This window comes from Aedes aegypti, chromosome 1 (genome assembly GCF_002204515.2).
Source record: "Aedes aegypti strain LVP_AGWG chromosome 1, AaegL5.0 Primary Assembly, whole genome shotgun sequence".
NCBI classification, from domain to species: Eukaryota; Metazoa; Arthropoda; class Insecta; order Diptera; family Culicidae; genus Aedes; species Aedes aegypti.
In genome coordinates this window covers 56,194,908-56,205,105 of record NC_035107.1, presented here as the reverse complement: position 1 = coordinate 56,205,105, position 10,198 = coordinate 56,194,908, and positions in this window count along the sequence as shown.

Here is a 10,198-nt window from a genome sequence, read left to right as displayed (position 1 = left end):
AAGAGAAAATCGATGAAGAGAAATCGATCACTGCAGTTACGCCCTTATGATACTGAACGCGAGATGTCATTTAAATCGACTGGCTGTAGTGGTTGGAATATGGTCGACTTTGTTAATCGATTCACAGTTTTATGCGTTGCGTTGCAACAAGGAGTACACGAATGCCGCAGAGTCAAAATCGAATCGAAATTGAATCGAAATCGAATCGTCGATGCTATATTAATGTTTGAATATTTCCACTAGGAATCGATTGAGCTCCAGCCTATGCTGGCATTGATTTTGACCTCAAAATCTTCCTCCCCAACTCCATTTCGACGCTCATTCATCGTTTCATTCTGATTAAATTTGCGCTCATCGACTAGATGGTACGAGACTTTCCCAAAATAGCAGCCAGGAACATATTTCTTGCTCTGCCACAGAACTCATAAACAAGATAGAAGTGGGCTCTATAGCTTCTTTAGCGTAGCATGGAAGAGTCCGTCGTCATAAGAAATTCAGCGTGCATGCCTACTCGGATCGGAGATGCTTACGTGATTGCGTGCACCGCGAACGCCCGCTTGCTACGATGCGATGGAAAGAAAAACGCTCACCTACCATAGGGGGGTTTCCTTCCCATACGGTGGCCGTTACGCGTCCTCCCTCCCTCCCACATGTACCACCCTCTTGACAGGAAATTGAAAGCCGGTTCCTCGAACTGAAATCGGATGTTGCTCCAAAGTTATGTAACATGTTCCGCCAGGCTTGTTGTTGTTCGGCGTGGAAAGTGACACGTCAAAGGAGGCGAGCACGAGGCAGCACGACTGAGTTTGCATATTGAAAAGACGCACATTTGTTCGGTAGGATGCGTTACTGAGAAGTTTGCGAGGGATATTACTTGGAAGAAAACTAGTGGAAAACAAAGGGAAGTTTCAGTTTTGTTTCGGAAAAGTTGTTCAAAGCATGATCAAAGAGCACAACAAGGGCACAGATTCAGGCGAATCACGGATTATACAAAACAAAATTTAATATTGCTGTTTGAGATAGCAATTTGAAAACAAATTTCAGATACACTTACGTCAAACTTCACTTTTCGAATCCAATCCAAAATCACAAAATCACAACCAACCATCACAACAAAATTCAAAATTTAAAATTCAAAATTCAAAATTCAAAATTCAAAATTCAAAATTCAAAATTCAAAATTCAAAATTCAAAATTCAAAATTCAAAATTCAAAATTCAAAATTCAAAATTCAAAATTCAAAATTCAAAATTCAAAATTCAAAATTCAAAATTTAAAATTCAAAATTCAAAATTCAAAACTCAAAATTCAAAATTCAAAATTCAAAATTCAAAATTCAAAATTCAAAATTCAAAATTCAAAATTCAAAATTCAAAATTCAAAATTCAAAATTCAAAATTCAAAATTCAAAATTCAAAATCGAAATCGAAAATCGAAATCGAAAATCGAAAATCGAAAATCGAAAATCGAAAATCGAAAATCGAAAATCGAAAATCGAAAATCGAAAATCGAAATCGAAAATCGAAAATCGAAAATCGAAAATCGAAAATCGAAAATCGAAAATCGAAAATCGAAAATCGAAAATCGAAAATCGAAAATCGAAAATCGAAAATCGAAAATCGAAAATCGAAAATCGAAAATCGAAAATCGAAAATCGAAAATCGAAAATCGAAAATCGAAAATCGAAAATCGAAAATCGAAAATCGAAAATCGAAAATCGAAAATCGAAAATCGAAATCGAAAATCGAAAATCGAAAATCGAAAATCGAAAATCGAAAATCGAAAATCGAAAATCGAAAATCGAAAATCGAAAATCGAAAATCGAAAATCGAAATCGAAAATCGAAAATCGAAAATCGAAAATCGAAAATCGAAAATCGAAAATCGAAAATCGAAAATCGAAAATCGAAAATCGAAAATCGAAAATCGAAAATCGAAAATCGAAAATCGAAAATCGAAAATCGAAAATCGAAAATCGAAAATCGAAAATCGAAAATCGAAAATCGAAAATCGAAAATCGAAATCGAAAATCGAAAATCGAAAATCGAAAATCGAAAATCGAAAATCGAAAATCGAAAATCGAAAATCGAAATCGAAAATCGAAAATCGAAAATCGAAATCGAAAATCGAAAATCGAAAATCGAAAATCGAAAATCGAAAATCGAAAATCGAAATCGAAAATCGAAAATCGAAAAGAAAATCGAAAATCGAAAATCGAAAATCGAAAATCGAAAATCGAAAATCGAAAATCGAAAATCGAAAATCGAAAATCGAAAATCGAAAATCGAAAATCGAAAATCGAAAATCGAAATCGAAAATCGAAAATCGAAAATCGAAAATCGAAATCGAAAATCGAAAATCGAAAATCGAAAATCGAAAATCGAAAATCGAAAATCGAAAATCGAAAATCGAAAATCGAAAATCGAAAATCGAAAATCGAAAATCGAAAATCGAAATCGAAATTCCAAATCCAAATCCAAGCCAAATCCAATCCAAATCCAATCCAAATCCAATCCAAATCCAATCCAAATCCAATCCAAATCCAATCCAAATCCAATCCAAATCCAATCCAAATCCAATCCAAATCCAATCCAAATCCAATCCAAATCCAATCCAAATCCAATCCAAATCCAATCCAAATCCAATCCAAATCCAATCCAAATCAACATTATGAAAATGTCCAATGTTTCAAAAGTGGTTTTATTTTACCTTGTTTTCTCAGTGAGCGTGATTTCCACTTAATTTCATACAAAACGCTGGCGTTTAATTACAACTGCACTACAATATCCGAGACGTCACAAGACAGATTTGGTTGAAGCTCACATCAGTCAGATAAAAGGCTAGGAAAAGTAGCGTATCTCAGTCAGAACGATTTTCTGCGTTGCTTTTCTGCATGGATAACTTCCAGCGTTGTCTGATGCTGGCAGTGCAGAATGAATTCCTGATGTTGCCGACGGAACCGACCGGAAGATCCGGCCTTTAGCAACTTTTAACACTTTCCGTCCAGATCCAGACAAGTGCGGTATGTTACAGTTCTGAGTGATGGAAGGCATCGCCTTGATAGCTGTTGGATACAACGCTTCTATGCTAAGAGCCAGGGATCACAGCAAGCGCTTTTAATTTTCGATGAAACTGAAATTCATAATAAATGAACGAGGCAGGCGCTTATTTTCAAGATTTATATCCTAGATGATCCAAGTAATCACCGCTCCGCCTCCACCATGCAATGAAGGAGGGACGAAGTTTGAGCGGGTATCATTATCCTAAATTCAGGCGAATGAGTGCCGTTGCCTACTCGGATCATGGCAGAAAACGAGAGAAGTACTGCGTACCAAATATAATCCCCCGCTTGATAGGCCCCGGAGCTTCCACTCATCTGTCAGATGGTACGAATCGAGAGATTTAAAATTCAAACCGCATTATGTTACGTACCGGTATGGAACGAGACGGCACAGGCAAAAAGATGTAACACTGTCGAAATTCCCATTGACAACCGATCACGCTTTAAATATCTTGTGTTACATATCCCACTACCAGAGGCGCACGCATCGTTTTCCTTCGTTTTTGACGTTTCACACTAGCGTCTTCTACAGGTCTCGTTGCACATTTTGCGATGAATTTCAGAGAAAGTTATTCCAAGTGTTATGTCTGTTTGTCTGTGCTGGCACCCTATATCTATGCTGGCTGTTGTCTACAACCGAGAGCGAAGAAGACCAGGCAGAATTGGCGAGAGACCGGAAATGAGTGTTCTTTTTCCGGTCGACGATGAGAAATTCGCTCCTTATGGCCGCCTTTTTCTTCTGAGGGCGATTAATACCGGTTGACGGAGGTGACGAGGCACGAGGTGGTCTATTTCCGGAAGTCAATCTCCGGAAGCTTGGCGAGCGGGACTTCGTGAAAGAACAATAACGGCTTCATGCGATGCTTCCATGGCCAACCACGATTGCCGCTGTCGGACGTGGTGGTTGATGACCTTCAAGTGGGTTTGGACCGACGACGGCTACCAAATTGAGTGATAACGATTTTGGCAGGCTTGATTCCAAGCAATTAAGGCTAATTCTCTTTTCTTTGCGTGCTAGTTTTACGGCTTCTGAAAATCCATCGTTTGGCTTTAGTCGAGAATCAAGCTAGAATGGATTAATACTTGTTTGAAAACTTTCATTTGAATCATTTCAAACATTAAATTTAGTTTTCTATTTAGTTGTTTTGTGTTAGACAACACTGATTATGTAGCAAGCGAATTGTTGGAGATTTTTCCTGGGGATTTCCGGCTACGAAAAACGTTACCGTTCACTGTGTAAGATCGCTAGATAGCAGCATCACAATGGCTTTTGCAAACTTTCCAATCAGTTCACAAGGTGGGCAGTAAAAATTTCATTTTCATCTCCTCCGCTTTATCAGCTGCACATAAATCCAAATCGATTTTCGCTCCGTATTTTTATCCATCATCGCAGCAACCTGGACCCGTGACCAGGGAAAATGATGGTGGGCGGATTGTGGCGAGCTTCATCAACCTCTGCCTACTTCGATCCTGCCACTTCTATCATTCGTTCATTCATGAAGTCCTGAAGCCTCCCTGGATAGGTAAATACTTACATCCCGGGGGAAGCTGGAAAGCCAGAAGGGAAGTTGGTTGAAGCAGAAAAGCTCATCGCTTGTTGATATCAGCCTCGACGACGATCCGGTCGGCAACATTTTGCGGAATTTTCATCATTTATCGGGCGGGGAGACGACGACGAAGCGGCGCAATAAACTGAGTTGACGAGTTAGACACAATGGAAACGTGTGGGATGGCCAGTAGGGTGAGACAAAATTATCAAATTGCAAAATTCTTAACCAGCACCCCAAATGTGTTTATTTGGACTCCCAGGAGCTACATTGAAAGTTTGATAAACGAGCTTGAAGTTGGTATGGAGAAATCGAAATTTTCCAAAATATTTTTAATAGGATTCTAAATTATTTAATGAAATCTTGTTTTTATTCAATAACACGAAAAAGCATATTTTCGTAACCACTTCAGCGAATTCAAATAACGGCTATATCACATTTTGAATTTAATTTTAAAAAAAGGTTTAAATTTGAACTTTGACATTTCACGTAATCGACAAAAACACCACAGAGGCTTAGCTTTCATCCACTGGGGTTGTTCTTATTTGACATTTCGGAAGAGACACGGAAAACAAAATTCACCCAAAATTTGAGTTTAAATCAAGGGGTGTTAAAAAATCAAAAAAAAAAATCTTTTTTGGACGCAAACCAACAGAGAGCGTAAATTGAGTAAACATGTGTTTCTGGCTTAAACTTAAGGTACTGAAATTGGAACTAGGCTTTAGCATTCTATTGTAATATACACAATAAGAGCAATTTTTCGCAAAACTGAGGTAAAATTTAAAATTTTCTATTCACATGAAAATGTGTCACCCTAATAGCCAGCCATGTGTTCATGGAGTCCATCAGACGTGGTCGTCACATGGTGGATGCAATTCATCGGGCAGGTTAGGTCGATTTTAGCAATATTTGGCCGGAAAGTTACATGCTTCAGGACTTGGGACTTGGGAGGCCATTGGGTCAGGCAGTTGGCTTCGGTTGGTACATATCTCATTTCATTTGCTGTCGCTCGAAGGACGACCAACCTGACGAAGACGGGAGGCTGCCGGGAAGCAGTGAGTCACCAATCGAGGTAAAGCTTTGGCCATGTATGCCGAGCGGATTACATTAGGTTCTTGCTCGGTCGGTTTTGGTCCATTGCCGTCCGGTGGACGGGAGACGATTGGTGACGATAGTCTAATACTCAAGGCGGAAAAGTGGATGTGCAGAAGGGATTAGAACATTGCTTTCTGGCTTCTTTCGGAGTCGAGTCGAAATTAACATTGCGATGGATTTTCCGGAAACGGAGAGAATAGTCTGAAGTTATTAGTTTGAGAATTAGAACGGAAGAATGTGTGACCGGATATCTCTGTTGAAAATTGAAGCCATTTTCTGTCACTGAATTCATCTTCTATAAGTTCATCGAAGACAAGTCACACCTAAATAATCATGAACTTTAAGATTACGATTTCGATTCTATTCTGTTTAGGCCATTTTAAAGCTTTTTTCGCCATTTTTATCTATTCCAAGCCGCTTTAAGACCTTTTAAGTCATTGTAAACCATTTTGAGCCTTACAAAGTTTTGTCCGTTTAAAACTTTTTAAGCCATTTTAGGCCATTTAAATCCGCTTTAAGGCGATCGTCAAATGGGTTTGCACGATTTGGAATTTGTATGGGAGCGAAGGCGTTATGGCGTTATGTTGACTTTAGACCACTGTTTCTCAACCATGGTAACCACTGAAAAACGGCTCGCTTCAAGGTGCTCGTTTTAGCGAGCTTTTCACGTGGTCGGGGGTCCGCGGACCTACTGTTGAGAAACGTGGCTTTAGACCAATGGGCTGCTTAAACCTGGCCGAATTGGGTCATATAAAACATTTCACGCTACGAGTGATCATGTTTCCTTAAAATCGTGGAAACAACTTTTCCAGAATTTTCCCTCGTTTTTCCAGCTTACTTCGGCGAAAGAAGCAAAGTCGGAGATTTTTTCCATCAATTAGGTATTTACGGTGACGTATACGTTTTTCAACTCGTAACGTCTGCGTATATGGATCAGTTCACTCTCCTATTTAAAGCTGTTACGGTTTCACAAGTGCACTGGTTCACTTTCTTGTTCGCTACTGAAGAACTCGCGGTTTCGGAAAAAACGAACTATTACTATATTGTCAAATTTATTCTAACGACGTGCTAAAGGTAGACCGATCACATTCATTGCGTGTTGAGTGCTGACTCTTTAATTTCGATAGGGTAGCTTAAATTACAGTTTAATGCGTAAGTATTGATAACGTCAGCGAGAGATGAGCTGAAGAGAAATTTTCTATGAATCTGTATTCTACACACTATCTCATATCTCTTTGGATACGGCTTATAGATTGTAAGGTATTAGCTTTTTGCATTATGGATTACGTTCGCAAATTTTACTCTTATATGCGTCATTACCGGCCGCCTTGAAATGGTTACCGGTTTCAAACTAGCTAATAACTAATGTGCGATAATACTATACTAGTGAATGAACGATATACAAACTCTTCATTTGCAGATAACATAATGGTCGTTACGAGAATCTGCACAGGTATTACGAATATAACTTAAAAATCAGTGTTCTATCATGAACGTTGATCGCTCTTCTGAGGTTTCGCGATGAAGGCTTTTCTGTTGGTGATCTTCCTACTTGTAGTGTGGACTGTATGGGTTGATTCAATCTTCTTCTTGTGTCATCATGCTTCTGGTGAAGCTTCTGTTCCAGTGGGCCTATCACATCAAATTTTCGATCAATCTTCCAGCAATTTCGTTTGCTGAAACCAATCCAGCAATACACTATTTTACTGATGTACAGCATTTCTGAAATTGTTTACTGGAATTCAGCAATCTAACTTGCTGGATACTTGTCATCACCATCAGTTTTGCTGATTTTCAGTAATTCATATAACAATTGATTGATAATCAGCAATCCATTTGAAATTTTGCTGTTAACCAGTAAACATAATTACTGAACTCGAATCAGCATTTTTTTTTATTGCCGAAATTCAGCAAACAGTTTTATCTGTCAAACGATAAATTTAAAACAAAAAAAATCTTCCGCTCGTTTCACTTACCATATCAGCATGGAGAGCACTGCCCATAACTGCATATTTGTAACATTCGACAAAAGTAGGCATTGCGTAAATGGGATACCAAGTTTGCATTTGACTGCAATATGGGAGAAAACTAAAATATCAAAAAATCATTAAGAATTCAAAAGAGCTTATTTGAGGCTGAAATTTTGTACGATTCATATCTCATATTGGGTGAATAGTCAGAAAATAATTCTGATAGAAATTTCGTTGCTACTACATTTTAAGGCTCATGTATAATCTCAATGTGACTGTTATGCGGTTACAATTGCCAATGTGACAAAACAACTTGGTATTTTTTTCGAATTTTCTAGAACAAACTCACAGATTTTAGTAAGTTGATCGAAAGTATTTATCATTTGATGACTCTCCATGGTATTAACTCCAATTTGTCAAAAATGTCGAATGTGACAGTTATGCAGTTATGGGCAGAGCAGCTACCCGAACACTCATATTTTTATGTATATTTTTCGAAAACATCGTATTGGGTAAGTACTAAATATTTAGTATGATATTAAGTGTTTAATAAACATTAAAAGTGTTTAATAAAGAATAAAGACCGTTACCGTGCCTCTATGTACATCCATTTTCCCCCAAAGCGCAGAATATTGAGTTTATTGTTTTATAAAAATAAATGTTTATGACATGCAAGGCATTCGCATTTTCTATTGTTTTTATGATAACGTTGACGAATATTACCTTAAATTTTTCATCAACCGGGAGCTGGCGACCCGAAATTGCTGGAAAACAGCAAGAAATTCCACGAGAATAACAAATAATCAAGTAAATTTCATCAATGAAATTTGCATTGCTGAATGATCAGCAAACCAGCTGTCATTTGGATGAGAATTTGCTTTGCTGATCAGATCAGCAAATTCTATTTTGCTGGATCGATTGCTGAATTTACAGCACAAAAAAAATTAGCAAAAAATTGCTGATTTACAGCAATAAAAATTTGGTGTGTATGGTTTGGATGCTGCGAATTTCTGGAATCAGATGAAAGGCGATTTTTTAAACAATACTACCATGCATAAAGGCGACTTCCCTGGCGTGGTGGCTTCGAACCACCACGTGCGCACCTTGCGCCGATGACGTTGCGTTCCTCGTGAACGTTCCTTGACGGTGGTATACTTCATTTAGGATGGGATGGATGGTCAAATGGAGATGACGTCCTTCTCGTTGAATGGAGTGGTTGAGCGGGGAAAGGTCGGATGCTCTCTTCGCGAGTGGGTTGAACTGGGCTGACATCGACATGTGGTGGTGACTGAACGAGACAGCGTCGAAGAGGTGGCGGTCAGCGACCGCCAGGGGACCGATCACCTAAGGAGTACAAAAATTTCTTTGACTTTTTTGATCAAATTTTTAAACAAAAACGACTTAATTGGTACGCGGAGGTCGGATGACCTCCGCAGGCGCACCCTGCACCGATATAGAAAACGGAAGTTATGTCTCTTTCTGGCTATTTGCCGGAGAAGAATTATCGTTGTCCAGAATTTCAGGTAGGACACAAATCTTTGAGACAGCTCTTGTATGCAATCCTTCCTTGGTTTGCACCTCAACCACCCTGACCTTCCCATCTTTTCCAGGATGTGTTGCAACAATTCGTCCGAGAGGCCATCGGAGGGGTGGCTGATTTTCGTCCTTGAGTAGAACCATCATGTTTGTTGCCAATTTTTTTTCTCAATCACCCATTTAGTGCGATTTTGAAGATCAAAAAGGTATGATGTGGGCCACTTTTTCCAAACAATTTGCAGGTATCGTCGAACTGTTTGCCATTTTGACAATCTGTTTCTTTCAAATCTTCGAGAGACGGCTCCAAAACTGTTGTCAACGACCGATTTACTAAAAAGTGATCTGGCGTGAGAATTTCCAGATCCGTGGGCTCGTTGCTGATTGGAGTGAGCGGACGACTGTTGAGGCACGCTTCTATTTGCGTTAGAAGCGTATAGAATTCGTCTGGCGTAACCACATTGTTTCCAACAACTCGCTTTAGATGAAATTTCAGTGATTTTACCGCTGCCTCTCAGAGGCCCCCGACATTTGGGGACCTCGGTGGAATGAATTTGAAGTTGATACCTTCATATGCTGCTGCTTGTGGTATCGAATTAGTGAAGGCTTGTGAATTGAATCACAGGCATAGTTGGTCCAACTCTCGTTTAGCTCCGATAAAATATCTAGCATTATCGCATATTACTACGTCAGGACGCCCACGTCGAGCAACTAAGCGTCGAAGGGCTACAATGAAGCCTTCGGTAGTTTGGTCCGCTACCATGTCAATATGGCCTTTGTAACCAGGCATATGAAAATGACTACATAACAGATGCGAATGTCTGATTTGCGATGGGGAAAGCGTATTTTGAAGGGTCCGCAGTAGTCCACTCCCACTCGGACAAATGGTGGGGCTGGACAGACGCGTTCTGACGGAAGATCTCCCATAAGTTGCTCTTGAATCTGCGGCTTTATTCGAAAGCATCGTACGCAACCATAGATCACAGTCCTGCA